This window comes from Lepisosteus platostomus, chromosome 18, assembly GCF_059453375.1.
Source record: "Lepisosteus platostomus isolate fLepPlt1 chromosome 18, fLepPlt1.hap1, whole genome shotgun sequence".
NCBI classification, from domain to species: domain Eukaryota; kingdom Metazoa; phylum Chordata; class Actinopteri; order Semionotiformes; family Lepisosteidae; genus Lepisosteus; species Lepisosteus platostomus.
In genome coordinates this window covers 48,313-67,699 of record NC_142628.1, presented here as the reverse complement: position 1 = coordinate 67,699, position 19,387 = coordinate 48,313, and the positions used below count along the sequence as shown (strand labels likewise).

Here is a 19,387-nt window from a genome sequence, read left to right as displayed (position 1 = left end):
TGTGTGGAGTTTGCATGCTCTGCTCATGTTCTCGTGGCTCCAGTTTTCTGGGGTGCTGTGTGTGGAGTTTGCATGCTCTCCTTATGTTCTCGTGGGTCCGGTTTCCTTGGGTGCTGTGTGTGTGGAGTTTGCATGCTCTGTTCATGTTCTCGTGGCTCCAGTTTTCTGGGGTGCAAAATTCTGTTTATTTCAGAAGACGGACCCGTGCAGCAGCATGTGTCTGCAGTGCTCATCCTGCCTGCATGTTTGCAAACTTTTCTCCTGTGTTTATTTTACTTTGTTAAATAAAACGTGGTTGCTGGGGAAACGGTGCTGCAGAAGTTGTTGCGATCTGACCTCCGGGAGGGAGACAGCTGGCAAAGCCGAAACTTTAGTCTTAAAGGCGCTGGCTGGAGTATTTTGTGGACATTTTGCGGAAGAAAAGGAAAAAGCGGTGAGTCGCAGGCTGTGTGACAGGACTGTCAGGGAAATGTAAGCGCTGGGCTGAGCGAGTCCGTCGGCGCCTCCTCCTGCAGGAGTGAGGAGTCTCCGGTCTCCGGTCGCGTCCTGATCTGCATGTGGAGGTGAAAGGCTGAGAGACGGCGCACATGCTCTGCACATGTTCTCATGTGTCTGGTTTCCTGGAGTGCTGTCTGTGTGGAGTTTGCATGCTCTGCTCATGTTCTCAAGGGTTTCCTGCCGCTTCTGCAGTCCAGTGTTGGTGAGTCTGTCGGGTTGATTGTGTTGTGGTGTGAGTGTGCCCTAAAGGGGTTTTAATAGTATGGGGTTTGTGTGTTCACTTGTATGCAGACCACTGGAGAGACCGGTTGTTTTTTGCCAGGCAGACTAATGGCTGCATATTCAATTCCAGCTACTGATGTTGCCAAACCTGCAAGTGGGACAGTGTTTGAAAACCCTTTCAATGAAAGGTTTGTAGAACAGTGTTGCTATTGTTCTGTTTAATTCGAGGTCACCAAGCTTATAAATGGTCTCACAACGTTTGTCTCTTTTCAGGTTTCTCCGACCCGGAGAGTGAACAAAGAAGTGATAAGGGCCCATAACACCTAAGCTCGGCACTCTCACACTCGTCAGCCACACAAGCTTCCTCCTGGTAAAATACTGGGCAAGCCCCTTTCTGACAGGGACAGTGGAAAACCCCCTGAGTGAGATGGGCTGAGGGGAGGAATAAAACCATCTGAGCCGGAACGGAGCGCGCTCCCGATTCCCACCAGACCTGGGAAACGACACAGGCAGCACAAGGGAAGCTGCGGAGCGTGAGTTCGCGGAGGCAAGGACCGATTGACGACCACGGGAGACAGTGGCATCGGAACAGAGGTACTGTACAGAGACTTTTAATACCTGAAGGCAAGGAGCGAGAAACCGGCCCGGCTAGCCGCTCCAAACTGAGGGGAATGGAATACAGTTCGCGGGAGGATTTCTAGTGGAACCTGAACGGAGTCTGGGGAAATGGGACCGGCCTCTCGTTCACTGGGGCCATCAAAGACTTTACAGGTACGAAGAAGAATCGTTCGAGTGGCCACTCTTCGGTACTTGACAGAAAAGACTGCCGTCCCTCTGGATTCATTATGACCCTTGGAAGGACCTTTTGTTGCTGCTGTTTTCGTTGTGTCTTTGGCTGATGGTGAATGTGGATAGAAAATAAAAAGGTCACTTATACGATACACATGCTTGTCGCTGGTCTGTGTGGGCATTGGTGGATCTGGGAGATCAACAGAACCTGTGGTAATGGAGAGGGGCCCTAGTACCCTGTTTGCATTGCTAGGTGCCGTAGGCATATATGAGGCAGGAAATAATTCTGGTTTGAGGGGTCACCTCACTGTGACACGAACGTGTTGGGAAGACGCGCCAGTTCTGACGTTAGTGCGACGGGTCTGTAGGCATTAAGGCAGGTTCTTGTGTCCTTTTTTGGAACAGGAACAATAACAGAAGATTTGAAGCAGTCTGGCACTGTGCACTGGGACAATGATTGCTTAAAAACGTCTGTAAAGATTGGAGTGAGTTGGCCAGCACAGGGCTGTAGTGTGGCTGGAGATACACAGTCAGGTCCTGCTGCCTTTTTACAGTTTTGCTTTTTGAATAGCCTTAACACATCCTGTTCTTTGCTTCACAGGGCATTCTCAAGACTTGTTAACGGCGTCAAGTCTTCGTGAGAGATTGAGTGTGAGTGGGTGTGGCACTCCAGTTGAGTGGGGGACAATAGCTCATCCCCAGGATGTGAATTGTTTGGACGAGTTGCGAGACTGCCATGGACAAGGTCGTTGGAGATCCTTTGTGTTTCAGACCTGCTGTAAAATGTGTTATCTGGTAGAGAGTGATCAAGATGTATCTGAGGGGATTTTCTTTTGTAATTGGTAACAGTTTGGAGACCTTTCCAGACAGATAAACAGTCTTTGTTAGCAAACAGTTGTTCCAGCTGTGGACAGGAGGGGAAACAAAAGGTAGAGAACACTATTTTTAGAGAAATGGCCCTAAAGGAACAAAGCATAGTGTAGGATGCCACTAGCTTAAGTCTTAACAGCACTGCATGAGAGGAGACGCCAGTGTCTATTTGTTCTGAGGGGTCCTCAGAAAGGTCAAAAGGTTGCAAACAGATGGGAGACTGGTTATATGTCTGAAACTTAGCTAGAGGAACATAACATTGCTGGAATGCTGAGAGGGGAGGTTATCAGAGCCTAATGTTATTGCGAAAAATGGCAACTAGGTATAGAAGATCTGATGAATGTCTGTCCTGTGAATTGTTAAGGGTTTCATGTAATTGTGTGTCCAAGTAGTCCGGACTGCTGTGCTATGTGTTGTTTGTCTTGTGAATTTTCTGTTTTACACCTATTGTATCCATAGTGGTACGGGCCAAATCCTATTTAAAGGTTGTTGCGAGCACTGGGGTTTGTTGGGAGTGGTAAGTTAGGAGTCTGGAAATGAGAGCAAGGTGCGAGTGGATATGATAAAAAGATTGTTCCTTTATTTTGTTTCTGATACCTGGTGAAGAGACGCAGTGAGTGTTTGTGTGGCCAGCTGCGTCAACTTCAATAAAACTGGCCTTTTGGTTTGTTTGAGTGCTGACTTGCTATGGTGTATTTTTTCTCTCTGTGAACAACACGTCCTACGGCCAACACTACCCACACAGGAGGTGTGTGTGTGACAGCTCCTCAGCTGCAGCAGGAGTCCAAGTGTGCACAGATTTCTTGTTGGGGTTTGTTGTTTGAAGTTTCTGTTTGTATGTAGGAAGCAATTGTGCCATTGCGTGGTCCGAGTTATAGCAAGCGACGAGAGCTCCCGAAGAGCGCCTGCCTCCTGCCCGATTCGAGGTCTAAAATCATCACAGAACGAGAGTAGCCAACAGGAATGCAAGTCTCTTCTGGTGAGGAGCCTCCAACACAGCCCCCAGTACTGGGTGTGCAGAAAGAATCCTGTTCTACAGTTGTGGTGCGAAATGGCCTCCAGTCCTTGTCAAATGCTGGGTTTCTCTGGACTGCAGTCCCCTCCGCATTTGGATGATTGTGATTGGTGTTGCTGTAGCTGTGCTGTCCTGAGACTGACTGGTGTCAAGACCAGCTGTACTCTGGGATCAGCAGGGCCTAGTGGTGGTATGAATTGTGGCCTCTGTTTCTCAGGTGTAACAAGTGTTTGATTACTCTGTTCTGTATGTTTATCAATAGTGGGTACTGGCCTAATTCAGCCCTGCACTCGCTGTTAGCTGTTTTTCTCTGCGCAAGGAGGAGTTTCTACAGAGTGTACTCCTGGTCTGTGAGGGGACCCCACACTTCACTGCCGTATAGGGCAATGGGTTGGATTACACTTTCAGATATTTGGAGCCAAATTCTTGTTGGTGGGTTGACATTGAAGAGCCTCCTTCTTATTGCGTAGAAAGCCCTGAGTGCCTTCTCCTCAGTGCCTTCACTGCCAGGTCAAAACTCCCAGAAGAGTTGATGGTGAGACCGAGATATGTGTAGCTGGATGTGTGCTCCAATGTGTTGTTGTTCAGTGTGAATTTGTACCTGTTTCCCTGAGGTCTGGCTTTCTCCTGGAAAACCATAACTCTGGTCTTGTCCAGATGGGCTGGCAGTGCCCAGGTCTGACAGTCCTGCTCCAGCAGTGCCAGGCTCTGCTGTTCTGGGTCCAGATGGGCTGGCAGTGCCCAGGTCTGACAGTCCTGCTCCAGCAGTGCCAGGCTCTGCTGTTCTGGGTCCAGATTGACTGGCAGTGCCCAGGTCTGACAGTCCTGCTCCAGTAGTGCCAGGCTCTGCTGTTCTGGGTCAAGATGGGCTGGCAGTGTCCAGGTCTGACACTCCTGCTCCAGCGGTGCCAGGCTCTGCTGTTCTGGGTCCAGATGGGCTGGCAGTGCCCAGGTGTGACAGTACTGCCCCAGCAGTGCCAGGCTCTGCTGTTCTGGGTCCAGATGGGCTGGCAGTGCCCAGGTGTGACAGTACTGCCCCAGCAGTGCCAGGCTCTGCTGTTCTGGGTCCAGTTTGGCTGGCAGTGCCCAGATGTGACAGTCCTGCTCCAGCAGTGCCAGGCTCTGCTGTTCTGGGTTCAGATGGGCGGGCAGTGACCAGGTCTGACAGTGCTGCTCCAGTAGTGCCAGGCTCTGCTGTTCTGGGTCCAGATGGGCTGGCAGTGCCCAGGTCTGACAGTGCTGCTCCAGCAGTGCCAGGCTCTGCTGTTCTGGGTCCAGATGGGCCATCAGAGCCCAGGTGTGAATGTGATGGGATGTGTGGCGGTTTGGTAGGAAGCCAGTCTGACTCTAATGCAGGACATTGTGCTCAGTAAGGAGGGCCGGTTATCAGATATTCAAGATACGACAGAGTTCCTTCCCCAGGTTACTGTTCACACTGAAGCCCCGGTACCTGTTGGGGTCGAGTCTGTCTCCATTCTTACAGACGGGCGTGATCAGTCCTTGATTCCAGGCCTCGGGGAAACAGCCGGCCGTCAGGACGAGGTTGAGGAGTTTGAGCAGGCTTTGCTGCAGGTCTGAGCTGCAGTTGGGTCAAGCGTTGTTGACTGTGTCTTGGCTACAGGTCTTTTGTGGTCTGAGAGTTGTCTGTTTGTGTATGTGCTTATCTTCTTTAGGGTGTGCATGTAGTGTCTAACCATCTCACAGTATCTGAGGCGCAGTTCAGAGTGGTGTGGTGTTGTTTTAGTTCTGGTAGTTCTCTTCAGTTGTTTCTGCACTCTGTATCAAACCATTTGATATTGTTTCTGAGTGTGTTTCATATGAATGTAGTCATTTTGATTTTAAGACTAGTTTCTCAAAAACATGGTTTAAATTTATGAACGATTTGTTGGTTTGATACAGAGCGTTTTGAAATGTAAGGGATCAAGTAATGGGTTTATTTGCTGCTGAAAAGAGAAGAAAGAAAAAAAAGAAATGAGACAATTAGCTTGTAATGAGTTTATAACAACAGTAATTAGATTCCTGCAAGCACTCTTTTCATTGTCCAACAACTGAAAGCTTTTAGGTATAAAGGAAGGGTCCTCTAATATTTGATGTGTGAGATTGTCGTTCTATTGGAGATGTTAGTGAGTCTGAGGATTCATGTTAATATGACAATACTGCTACTACTATTAATAATACAGCATGGCAAGACTTCTTTCAGTCATTTCCCACCCCTCCACCTCAGTGAATCACACATGTTAAACTTCCATCTCGTGTTCCAGATCAGACATGAGCAATCCTATATTACAAATACTTACCACCAGACAATTTAACCAGACAATAATTTAAGCAATTATTAATTCAACAGAAGCAGCAGGACGAGTAAAGTGCCCCTCTGATGGCCGGTCAGTGGAATTAAACTGGAAAATGTCTTAGAAATGATAATTCTTACAATAATGTGCCAATGGCGCCGCTTGGTGGTCATTCAGCAAAAGTTCACCGAAAGTTTTTTTTAATTAAAATACCGTTAGTAATGTTCGTATTAATAAGTTATTTTAATTTTAAAAATATTTAAGCATTTTCAACAGCAAAGAATACATTGCATTGCAAACAAGAGTAATGAATGAATGTATTGTACATGGATACAAAATACAAAATAAATACAATAAACCAAAAATTAAAATGACATTCAAAAGGCGCGAGTCGATGACGTCAGAAGGAAGTCGCCCACAGGGCGTATGGGTAATGTAGTTTCTGTAGTTCTCTGGCCCGCACTGCCCACGTGTTTCGGTGATTTGATTGAACATCAGAATTAATTCTATTGTACCATTTCAGCGTGTTTATCGTGTCATGGATTTCTATGACTGTCTTATGGGTCCTCTTGTGTGTCATGTTTATTTTAGTGGGTGGCAGTGCTGGGGCCCTGAACTGTAATCATTCGTGTTTAGTATTTGTTACTGTGACCCTCCTGGGAGGAGGGGACCTTTGTAAGATTCCTGTCTTGGCAAGCAGCAGGTGAGAGTTTGCTGTCCGACTCAATTACACCTCCGCTACCTCATTTCACCTCTTTCACCAGCCTGTAAAGGGGGTTGTGATAGTATGGGGTCTTTCTCTTTAACAACCTCAAACCGCAGGAAAGAAATGCTTCATTTATAAGATTGAAATATAACCAGAAAGTATAAAAATAGCTATTTGTGTGTATCATGTCAGAAATATTTGTTTTTATTTTAAAAGAATTTAGAAGAGAAATATGATTAATAAGGCAGTAGAATCCATTTAAACTGTCATTTTCCTGTTTAGGTTGGAAAGTTTAATTTGATCAAGTCCACTTGAGTGCCTAAGCAACTGTTTGGGTAGTTTGGCTGGTGTGGTGGTGCTCTCCAAATACCTGATCCAAACGGACAGAGAGACAAAGTGAGAAAGAAAAGGTGTAAATAACATACATATCATATGCAGAATACAGTAATGTGCTGTTCAGCACAGTGACCTAGAGTGAAGATGGAAATCAGTCATTCTAGTGCTCTCAATGGTTTTCCATTACAAACGGACCAGGACTTCCTGAGACACAGGCAGTTGGAGTTATATAGAGTTAGAGGTTGTTTTCACGGCACCAGCCGACTAAAGCAGAGACCTCCTTCCACTCCAGAATTTTTTTTTTATTTGGGTGGGATCATCTGGAGTCTTGATTCCTTTCACGGAGTCAGCAGTAGATACACAGCTGTTAGCATAGGAGGAGTACAGAAGAGGTGACAGCAGTGCTGGGGACCCTCTGGCACAACCAGAGGTGTGAAATTGAAATTGTTTGGAAGGAATGGGAAGCTAAAGGCAGAGTCACAATCTCTGATTCATGTAATCAAAACAGTAAGTTCTTTCCTCAGGCAGCTTCGTTAGAACATTTTAAATAGATGTAAAAGTGTATTTACAGACTATATCAGCCCTTATCTTTATTTACCTGGTTTAATCTTTTTTTCAGAAGTGTAAATATATTATACTATGTACCCCTGATGGAATTATTGATGTGCTATAAATATACTCTTGTTTGTATTGTATCTATTTTTATTGCTACAATAAAAAGTTAAAAAGAACTGCACTTTCGACAAATGTCCACTGGGCGGCGACAGAGATACACGAGTCTATGGCGGCGAGTCCAATAGCGCCTCCGTACAGATCCTCGTTGTGCAGAGATTGAAAATCAATACACAATGTACAATTTGAAACATGTACGGACCTCATCTGCTTTTGTTTACTATTAAACAAGATTACTTGTTTAATCTTTTTTCATAACATGTACATGTATTATCGTATGTACCCCTGACTATACTCTGTGTTATATGTATTCTTGTTTTTATGGCATGTATTGTTGTTATAATTAAAAATAAAAAGACGCGAATCGATTACGTCAAAAGGAAGTCGCCACAGGGCTTGTGGGAAATGTAGTCTCTATAGTGCTCTGGACTGCGCTCCACACGTGTTCCGCAGATTTGATTGAGCATCAGAATTAATTATACAATGTCAGTGTATTTACCGTGTCGCGGATTTCTATGTCTGTTTTACAAGACGGACTCGGCAGGAGCTGTTTCTTGCTCTCCGGAGTGAAGCTGCTCTGGGAAGAGACGAGCAAATCTTCAGACTCTGTAAATGAGACATCATGACAGCTGTGCCGACCTGCTCTTTATTGACCTGTTGAAGCTGTTTGTGTAAAGAGCAGGAGTCTTGTGTACCCCTGATTGTGTTATGTGTACTCTAGTGTGTTTGCAGCGCTCGTCCTGCATGGTTTATCAACTCGACACAGAAACAAAACCCACTGCCGTCGTGTCTGTGGGTTTCTGAGCTCTCTTGTCTTGTTTGCAAACTTTTCTCCTGTGTTTATTTTACTTTGTTAAATAAAACGTGGTTGCCGGGGCAACGGAGCTGCAGTAGTTGTTGCCGGAGCGGGTCTGACCTCCAGCAGGTCAACAGGCGGCTTTTTTAATCTAATCTGCGAGAAAAACAGAAACTTAAGAAACTTGAGTCTAAAAAGCGCTGGCTGGAGTATTTTGTGGAAGAAACGGTGACTCGCAGGCTGTGGGACAGGACTATCAGGGACACATCAGCGCTGGACACCAGCCTCACACCGCTGGGCTCACTGCACCATGAGCGAGTCCGTCGGCGCCTCCTCCTGCTGGGGTGTGTTACTGCAGGAGTGAGGAGTCTCCGGTCTCCGGTCGCGTCATGATCTGCAAGTGGAGGTGAGAGACGGTGGCGCAGTGGGTGGCAGCGCTGGGAGCCTGGATTTAGTTCCTGGGGTGCTGTCTGTGTGGAGTCTGCATGCTCTGCCTGTGTTCTCATGGGTCTGGTTTCCTGGGCTGCTGTCTGTGTGGAGTCTGCATGCTCTGCCTGTGTTCTCAAGGTTCCTGTTCATGGGGTGCTGTCTGTGTGGAGTCTGCATGCTCTGCCCCTGTTCTCATGGGTCCTGTTCATGGGGTGCTGTCTGTGTGGAGTCTGCATGCTCTGCCTGTGTTCTCATGGGTCCTGTTCATGGGGTGCTGTCTGTGTGGAGTCTGCATGCTCTGCCCCGTTGTCATGGGTCTGGTTTCCTGGGGTGCTGTCTGTGTGGAGTCTGCATGCTCTTCCCCTGTTCTCATGGGTCTGGTTTCCTGGGGTGCTGTCTGTGTGGAGTCTGCATGCTCTGCCCCGTTGTCATGGGTCTGGTTTCCTGGGGTGCTGTCTGTGTGGAGTCTGCATGCTCTTCCCCTGTTCTCATGGGTTCAGTTTCCTGGGGTACTGTCTGTGTGGAGTCTGCATGCTCTGCCCCCGTTCTCATGGGTCTGGTGTCCTGGGGTGCTGTCTGTGTGGAGTCTGCATGCTCTGCCCCTGTAATCATGGGTCTGGTTTCCTGGGGTGCTGTTTGTGTGGTGTCTGCATGCTTTGCCCCTGTAATCATGGTTGTGGTGTCCTGGGGTGCTGTCTTTGTGGAGTCTGCATGCTCTGCCCCTGTTCTCATGGGTTCAGTTTCCTGGGATACTGTCTGTGTGGAGTCTGCATGCTCTGCCCCTGTAATCATGGGTCTGGTGTCCTGGGGTGCTGTCTGTGTGGAGTCTGCATGCTCTGCCCCTGTAATTATGGGTCTGGTGTCCTGGGGTGCTGTCTGTGTGGAGTCTGCATGCTCTGCCCCTGTAATCATGGGTCTGGTGTCCTGGGGTGCTGTCTGTGTGGAGTCTGCATGCTCTGCCCCTGTAATCATGGGTCTGGTGTCCTGGGGTGCTGTCTGTGTGGAGTCTGCATGCTCTGCCCCTGTAATCATGGGTCTGGTGTCCTGGGGTCCTGTCTGTGTGGAGTCTGCATGCTCTGCCCCTGTTCTCATGGGTCTGGTTTCCTGGGGTGCTGTCTGTATGGAGTCTGCATACTCTGCCCCTGTTCTCATTGGTCTGGTTCCTGGGGTGCTGTCTGTGTGGAGTCTGCATGCTCTGCCCCTGTAATCATGGGTCTGGTTTCCTGGGGTGCTGTTTGTGTGGTGTCTGCATGCTTTGCCCCTGTAATCATGGTTGTGGTGTCCTGGGGTGCTGTCTTTGTGGAGTCTGCATGCTCTGCCCCTGTTCTCATGGGTTCAGTTTCCTGGGATACTGTCTGTGTGGAGTCTGCATGCTCTGCCCCTGTAATCATGGGTTCAGTTTCCTGGGATACTGTCTGTGTGGAGTCTGCATGCTCTGCCCCTGTAATCATGGGTCTGGTGTCCTGGGGTGCTGTCTGTGTGGAGTCTGCATGCTCTGCCCCTGTAATTATGGGTCTGGTGTCCTGGGGTGCTGTCTGTGTGGAGTCTGCATGCTCTGCCCCTGTAATCATGGGTCTGGTGTCCTGGGGTGCTGTCTGTGTGGAGTCTGCATGCTCTGCCCCTGTAATCATGGGTCTGGTGTCCTGGGGTGCTGTCTGTGTGGAGTCTGCATGCTCTGCCCCTGTAATCATGGGTCTGGTGTCCTGGGGTCCTGTCTGTGTGGAGTCTGCATGCTCTGCCCCTGTTCTCATGGGTCTGGTTTCCTGGGGTGCTGTCTGTATGGAGTCTGCATACTCTGCCCCTGTTCTCATTGGTCTGGTTCCTGGGGTGCTGTCTGTGTGGAGTCTGCATGCTCTGCCCCTGTAATCATGGGTCTGGTTTCCTGGGGTGCTGTTTTTGTGGTGTCTGCATGCTTTGCCCCTGTAATCATGGTTGTGGTGTCCTGGGGTGCTGTCTTTGTGGAGTCTGCATGCTCTGCCCCTGTTCTCATGGGTTCAGTTTCCTGGGATACTGTCTGTGTGGAGTCTGCATGCTCTGCCCCTGTAATCATGGGTCTGGTGTCCTGGGGTGCTGTCTGTGTGGAGTCTGCATGCTCTGCCCCTGTAATTATGGGTCTGGTGTCCTGGGGTGCTGTCTGTGTGGAGTCTGCATGCTCTGCCCCTGTAATCATGGGTCTGGTGTCCTGGGGTGCTGTCTGTGTGGAGTCTGCATGCTCTGCCCCTGTAATCATGGGTCTGGTGTCCTGGGGTGCTGTCTGTGTGGAGTCTGCATGCTCTGCCCCTGTAATCATGGGTCTGGTGTCCTGGGGTCCTGTCTGTGTGGAGTCTGCATGCTCTGCCCCTGTTCTCATGGGTCTGGTTTCCTGGGGTGCTGTCTGTATGGAGTCTGCATACTCTGCCCCTGTTCTCATTGGTCTGGTTCCTGGGGTGCTGTCTGTGTGGAGTCTGCATGCTCTGCCCCTGTTCTCATGGGTCTGGTTTTCTGGGGTGCTGTCTTTGTGAAGTCTGCATGCTCTGCCCCTGTTCTCATGGGTCTGGTTCCTGTGGTGCTGTGTGTGTGGAGTTTGCAGGCTCTGCCTGTGTTCTCATGGGTCTGGTTCCTGGGGTGCTGTCTGTGTGGAGCTGTTTAAAACAGTGACCTCCTTCCTCTACAGATTTTTTTTTTATTCCGGTGGGATCATCTGCAGACTTGATTCCTTTCACAGCAGTAGATACACAGTTGTTAGCATAGGAGGAGTAAAGAAGAGGTGACAGCAGTGCTGGGGACCCTGGTATCTCTTCCACTGAGGACCCTCTGGCACAACCAGAGGTGTGAAATTGCCTCCATTCTTTGTAAATTTAAAGGTTTCTCTGGACTGCAGTCCCCTCCCGCTTCGCTTTGGATATGCTGTGCTGTTCTCTACAACAGAAGACCCTTTGTTTGGAAGGAATGGGAAGCTAAAAGCAGAGTCACAATCTCTGATGCATCTAATCAAAACAGTAAGTTCTTTAAAACAACTAAAAAAAACTGTCATAAAGTAAAAACGAATTTGCAAGTCAAGGTGCACCACTTAAACCCCCAGGAAAACAAAATCCCCACCTGATCGTATCCCAGTTGAGGAGAAAGCCAGGGCTGCAATGCCAACCAGTCCGTCACTCCAGGTGTCCCGACAGTAAAAACCTTTCCTGTTCATCACCTGTCAGGTTTCAAGTCAGAAGGATGGGCGTCTCCTGGCCGGTCTCTGCAGCTGAGGCTCTGAGGAGCTCCTGACAGACATTAGTGGAGCTTCGCTTTCAACACCACTGTGGTCAGTAAAGGTTTAATATTCTTAAACACTGAGAGCTGGAGTTTCCCTGAATGTTATCTGATCACAGCAGCCATGTTTCATTCACACCAGAACTCACAACACACACTAACAGTGCAAGTTAACGTGACCGTAAAAATACGCATTGTATTACATAATATATTTGTAAAGCAGCCCGAAGGTGCTGATTTCACAGGCATCTGTCTAATGTGCTGTAGAGTGGGCCTGCTGGACAATGGGTGGACGAGTCGCCCCTTCCTGCAGATGCAGTACTTTGACACCAGAGGAGTGAAAACATTTGTAGAAAAGTCATTTTCAGATGCGTTGTGTTTTCTTGAGAGAGGGAGTCTTCATTATCCCCGAGGTGGACGTGTTTCACGGCAGCAGGCAATATATAGAAAAGCACACAAACTAACAACACACAGGCACATGCCCAAGAGTCATCTGTTGAGATCACACATTGTATTATTATTATTGAGAGACAGACTCACTGTTCCTCAGGCTGGGACAGGAGATCACACACTGTATTATTATTATTGAGAGACAGGCTCACTGTCTGTTCCTCAGGCTGGGACAGTAGATCACACACTGGATTATTATTATTGAGAGACAGGCTCACTGTCTGTTCCTCAGGCTGGGACAGGAGATCACACACTGTATTATTATTATTATTATTATTATTATTATTATTATTATTATTATTGAGAGACAGGCTCACTGTCTGTTCCTCAGGCTGGGACAGGAGATCACACACTGTATTATTATTATTAGTGAGAGACAGGCTCACTGTTCCTTAGGCTGGGACAGGAGATCACACACTGTATTATTATTATTGAGAGACAGGCTCACTGTCTGTTCCTCAGGCTGGGACAGGAGATCACACACTGTATTATTATTATTGAGAGACAGGCTCACTGTCTGTTCCTCAGGCTGAGACAGGAGATCACACGCTGTATTATTATTATTGAGAGACAGGCTCACTGTCTGTTCCTCAGGCTGAGACAGGAGATCACACACTGTATTATTATTATTGAGAGACAGGCTCACTGTTCCTCAGGCTGGGACAGGAGATCACACATTGGATTATTATTATTATTGAGAGACAGGCTCACTGTCTGTTCCTCAGGCTGGGGACAGGAGATCACACACTGTATTATTATTATTGAGAGACAGGCTCACTGTTCCTCAGGCTGGGACAGGAGATCACACACTGTATTATTTCTCTCCCAGCAGGACTCGACATTGTTCTGATTCTGACAGGTTTGCGATATGATCTGTTTTATTGGTGAATAATGTTCGTCTTGTTCCAGAATATTTCTCACCGTGCGGCAGAAAGTGTATCTCTCTTTCCTTTTTTTCTTTCGGCAATGGGAGCACAGCCTGTCCTCTCTGGACATTCGGGTCTTTGTCAGCCAGTTGCTCTGGCCTGATTGTGTTTTTGAACCTGTATTTGACAGGGTCTGTATCTCTTTGCTGTTTCTTAGCCTGGTCAAATATCCAGCTAGTGTTTATTGTGTGGATCGTCTGTTTAGAATTCTGTAGCATTCCAGTTTGGAGGATGTTTTTACTCTTTTGGATGGAGTATCTTCAGGCTGTTTGTCCCATTTAGTGTAATCTTGCTCACTGAGGGGATCCCACACTTCCCTGCAGTATAGGGTAAAGGGTTCGATTGCACTTTTGAATATTCAGAGCCAATCGTATTTGGGGGACTGATGTTGTAGAGCCTCTTTTTACTGCCATGGAAAGCCCTGTGTGCCTTCTCCTTCAGTGACTTCACTGCCAGGAAAACTCCCAGATGAACTGATTGTCCGTTAGAAGTATGTGTAGTAGGTTGTGTTTCAAAGTGTTGTTGTTCACTGTGAAGTTGTAACTGTTTTCCTGAGATCTGGATCTGTTCTGGGAACCAATGACTCTGGTCTCACGCAGAAGGGCTATCAGTGTCCAGGTCTGACAGTCCTGCTCCAGCAGTGCCAGGCTCTGCTGTTCTGGGTCCAGATGGGCTGGCAGTGCCCAGGTGTGACAGTCCTGCTCCAGCAGTGCCAGGCTGTTCTGGGTTCAGATGGGCTGGCAGTGCCCAGGTGTGACAGTCCTGCTCCAGCAGTGCCAGGCTCTGCTGTTCTGGGTCCAGATTGACTGGCAGTGCCCAGGTGTGACAGTCCTGCTCCAGCAGTGCCAGGCTCTGCTGTTCTGGGTCCAGATGGGCTGGCAGTGCCCAGGTGTGGCAGTGCCAGGCTCTGCTGTTCTGGGTCCAGATGGGCTGGCAGTGCCCAGGTGTGACAGTCCTGCTCCAGCAGTGCCAGGCTCTGCTGTTCTGGGTCCAGATGGGCCATCGGAGCCCAGGTGTGAATGTGATGGGATGTGTGGCGGTTTGGTAGGAAGCCAGTCGGACTCTAATGCAGGACATTGCGCTCAGTAAGGAGGGCCGGTTATCAGATATTCAAGTTACGACAGAGTTCCTTCCCCAGATTACTGTTCACACTGAAGCCCCGGTACCTGTTGGGGTCGAGTCTGTCTCCATTCTTACAGACGGGCGTGATCAGTCCTTGATTCCCGGCCTCAGGGAAACAGCCGGCTGTCAGGACAAGGTTGAGGAGTTTGAGCAGGCTTTGCTGCAGGTCTGAGCTGCAGTTGGGTCAGGTGTTGTTGACTGTGTCTTGGCCACAGTTCTTTCATGGTCTGAGAGTTGTCTGTTTGTGTATGTGCTTATCTTCTTTAGGGTGTGCATGTAGTGTCTAACCATCTCACAGTATCTTAGGCGCAGTTCAGAGTGGTGTGGTGTTGTTTTAGTTCTGGTAGCTCTCTTCAGTTGTTTCTGCACTCTGTATCAAACCATTTGATATTGTTTCTGAGTGTGTTTCATATGAATTTAGTCATTTTGATTTTAAGGCTAGTTTCTCAAAAACATGGTTTAAATTTATGAAGGATTTGTTGGTTTGATACAGAGCGTTTTGAAATGTAAGGGATCAAGTAATGGGTTTATTCCCTGCTATAAAGAGACGAAAGAAAACAATGTTTTGGCTGTGGAGCCTTCTTTGAGTTTTGAAATGTAGTTTATTTTGTTTGAAGTTTGTCTTTAGGGCTCTTTGGCATTCGTGGCTGTTTGGAGTCCATCTACGCCTGGTGCAGGTCATGCAGCTGGCTGGGCTGTGTCAGTGTGTCCCTGTGCTGCTGTGTTCTCTTGATCCGAGTGGGGCCTGACAGTGAAGGCACTCTTACAGCACAGTCCACCACACTGATGACCAGAGCTGAGCTGAGCTGACAGTGAACTTACTTGGAGTAGTTTTGTTTGCACCAGGTGGCAAAATCTTCTCTAGTTGGCCCACGACCCTACACATCTGCCTGCAAGAAACTAATAACAGTTGTCTGCAAATGTGTCTTACTTGACTGGTAATAACGTACAAATTGTATACTGAACAAAGAGAAAGGAAGATAATATAGATCCTCGGGAAGCATTTGTGCAAGAATGCAGCTTGAGACGAAGTATGGTGGACTCTTAGGCCCTGAGTTCTGTCTGTAAGGAAATCAGCAACCCAACTGACAAGATTAAGAGCAGCACCAAAATTAGACAGTGTGGTTGCCAGTAAATATGGTTGCAATACTATGATTTAATTATCTACTTTATAATTTAATTCATCTTTAGTGTCCTGAAGCTAATTTGTTGTTTTCATCAAAACCTTAAACATACATGACAATAATAAAATACAACAACGGTACATTACCATAATGCATAATATCATAAGATTAAAATTAAATCAGACAATTAGCTTGTAAAAAGTTCATAACAGTAATTGGATTCCTGCAAGCAATATTGTAATTGTTCAACATCTGAAAGCTTTTAGGTATAAAAGAAGGATCTTCTAATATTTGTTGTGTGAGATTATTAAGATGTCGCTCTGTTGTATATTTTGAGAATATTGCAAATACCACCAGACAATGTAACATTTTCTCATAATTCATCCATCATGAAACTTAAAATAGTTTTCAAATCCACAGTGCACAGGCTTCATTTTCCATAATTCATCACATCTTCCCGTAAAGAAAAGCGCGATATAAGTGAAAGCAATTATTATGAATTCAATAGAAGCAGTAGGAGAAGTGCCCCCTCTGTTGGCCGATCCGTGGAATTAAACTGGAAAAATACAGTTTGATTCTTACAGAAATAGTGCAATGGCGCCACCTTGTGGCCATTAAGCAAAATTTCACCTTCAAAACTTTTTAAATTGAAAATACCGTTAACAGAATGTAAGTTTAATAGTTTTTAGTTCTTAAATTTTATTTATTAATAGTTCATTTTAAAAAATATGTAAGCATTATCGAACACAATACAAACAAGAGTACAGATAACATTTCAAGACAAAAGCATCACAGGGGTACATATTATAAAATAAATACAAATGATAAAAAGGTGAAACAAATTGAAGTCTGCACCGCTTTCATATTTTTACAATTTGAAACAGTCTGCAGATTCTCCTTTACATCCATATTAAAATGCTCAAACATAGGATTTTTCCCAGACTATTTCATTTTGTGTACATGATAATGTGCCATTCTAATAAAGTTACAAACGATATTTTTGTATCGTTTTCGATGGGGCTGAGATTGAACATGCCATCTATTTCTTCAAAGCAAATATAAATATTGGTCTATTTTTTAATATAATTTGCAACTTAGTCCAGAAAGGTTTTACCATGGGACATAACCAAAATAAATATAGAAAAGCTACTAATGTCACAATAAAACACATTTATCACTTATCTCAATTTTAAATCGCTGGACAACAAGGGTCTCAACTGGGTAAGTATGATTAATTATTTTGTATGAAACCTCCTTAACCTTATTAGTTATACAATATTTATTCGGCAGCATCCACATTTGCTTTTCCAATCAACCCATTTTACAAATGAGGAATTCCAATATACTGTAACAGCGAGGATATTGTCATCTTGCAACAGAGATCTTAATTTATTACATCCACAAATATTCATATAATTGTTTAGTCTCCAAGTAACGCTCCTAGATTTTTTTCAAGACTAACTATGAGCTGGACTTTAGTTTGTAAAAATACTCTTCACCTAATTGTTAGAATTGAGGAGAAGCTTACGGGGATCTTTAAAACTTATAAACATGTAGCCCGTTAACTATGTTGAATTACAAAGTGTCTATTTCTGCTCATCATAAGCGTCTGCAATTTAATTTTCAGCAGAGTGTATTTGATGAAAAATGTAATCAAACAAAAACTGATTTGCAGCTCACAGTGCAGCTCTTAAAACACTCTTCACACTTTAAAAGCGTCAGAATCGAGGAGAAGCTCACAGGTGTACTTAAAACTTATACACATGTAGCCTGTCAACTATATTGAATTAACAGGCTCTCTGGAACATCAGCATGTCATGCGATTGAGTTTATCTGGGAGAAGGATCTGGCTGAACAGCGGAATAGGGTCTGGAAAGATGTACTGTACACAGTGTCTATTTCTGTACATCATCAACTTAAGCAATTTAATTTTCTGCACAGAGTGCATTTGATGTGCGGGAAACAGTCTAATGCAGCCATCTGTAACAGACTTGTGCTTGTGTTGGAAAGAGGGGAGCTGTCTGTTTTTCATGTAGGATTTGGAAATGCTCCCGGTTAGTGCAATATCGGTTTATGGTATTAAAAACTTTCAAGTTTAAATGCAGTGGTCACCTCTTAGGATCCCAAGAGCTTTTGATCTCTTTAACTAGTTTCCAGGAAATTCAAGAAAAGATAATTACCTGAATTTGTGCAAAAAGTGGAAAAATATAAGGAAGAAGGAATATGGGATAAATTAAACTTTAACATCCACTTAGTGATTCATTGTCTCGTGTGGCTGGTATAAGAGACGCACTGAAATTGATTGCAAAAAGGATTTGTAAGTTGGTGATGAAACAGTACCAATTATTTTTCAAGTACATACATTTCTGAATTATGTGTAGTAAGATGCTACATATGTTCTATCAGTAGGTGGTAGCGAGTGCCATTTTCTACGCAGTGGTGTGCTGGGGCTCTGGGATTAGAGCAGTGCATTCTTAAAGGCTGAACAAGCTCATCAGAAGAGCAAGCTCTGTCATTGGGTCTGACCTGGACCCCTTGGAGGCAGTGGCTGAGAGGAGAACGATGTCCAAAATGGAGGCCATCATGGACAACTTCTCCCATCCCCTCTATGACAGGCTTGCAGAAATGAAGAGCACGTTCAGCAATAGACTGATTCATCCACGGTGCAACAGGGAGCGCTACAGGAGGTCGTTCTTGCCTTCTGCCATAAGACTGTACAACACATCCACCTTGCGTCTGGGCAGAGGCAACATTGACAGTGATCTGTTCTCTTTCTTTTTCCCCGTTTACAACCATTTTTTGTGCAATATATGCCAGGGACCTGTGCATTACATCTATATTTATATTCATATGTGTGATACGATTTTTCTGTGTACTGTTCTGTTCTAGTTTGTTTTTTCTGTGTCCGGACTGTGAGTAACTCTTGTATTGTATGTATTGTACTATTATTATGTAATTCGTTACACTGTGGCTGTGTTGTCTGTGTTAAGCTGCTGTTGCACTGCAATTTCCCTCACGGGATCAATAAAGTATCTATCTAAAGCCATCTGAGGTTCTCCTGAGGAACACGATTGTGCTGTTCCATTACTGTCCACAGTGTCATATTTATTTTTTTATTGTTCTTCTACACACTTCAGGACTAATTCTGGTTGTACATAGTGCATGATTTAAAGTCCAGAACTTTGTTCATTGGTTGTGCTCTTTTGCATGTGAAACCTGCCTACTTGTGTCCATCTTTAATGAAACAAGAAGCCACAGCCAGGTCTTGACAGTTTTTATTGTGCTGATTTGTAGCCTCAGTCCTGCAGAACTAAGTAGAACAGTACAGGGGAAGAGCTGCTCCTTTCAGAATAACCTTCCCTGGATTTTACAGTGGCACAAGTAGGCAAACTTGTTTGAACAGGAAAAATTGTCTTTTTGGGTGGTGCAGGCAGGCCATGATGGTGATTATCCAAGTTACTCTTGGAAATACTATGATGCCTTTTTTCAGACCCTTTGAATGCCTGTTTGTGCCAAAATGCTTTCCCACTGGTGTGTAGTCCTGATGGTCCCAGGAGGTCAGTGAGCATAGTACCTTCTGTTCCAGAGATGATACCTTCAAGTTTAAAGACAAAACTGCAGTTAAAACTCTTATCTAACTTTCACACTCTTGATAATTCAATTGGACTTGTAAACATATTGTTCTTGTAACCTTGTATAACACACCTTAAGACTGAGTACCACCTACAGTGGTAGCATGTTTATTGGTTTTAAACATGTCTAGGGGATCAAGGCTGAGGAGAAGGAAGAGTTGAGGGGTGGATAAACACCAGATAAACTGGGAGTGTTTGTTACAGATTTCACAGGAATTTTACTGCATTACCTCCAAACAACAAGGCAAAAATGTCCTACAATATTCTGTCATCTT

At 45.7% G+C, this 19,387-nt stretch overlaps 2 long non-coding RNA genes across 2 annotated transcripts; both read left to right on the top strand.

Moving 5' to 3' along the window:
• The first annotated feature begins 234 nt into the window (after positions 1-234).
• LOC148645392 (uncharacterized) lies at positions 235-1,661 on the top strand. Its single transcript, XR_015928138.1, has 2 exons — positions 235-720; positions 1,259-1,661. It is a non-coding gene; the product is annotated as an uncharacterized LOC148645392 (long non-coding RNA).
• A 6,412-nt stretch (positions 1,662-8,073) lies between these two features.
• LOC148645391 (uncharacterized) lies at positions 8,074-18,802 on the top strand. Its single transcript, XR_015928166.1, has 4 exons — positions 8,074-8,601; positions 11,468-11,602; positions 11,807-11,910; positions 18,096-18,802. It is a non-coding gene; the product is annotated as an uncharacterized LOC148645391 (long non-coding RNA).
• The last annotated feature ends 585 nt before the right edge of the window (positions 18,803-19,387 follow it).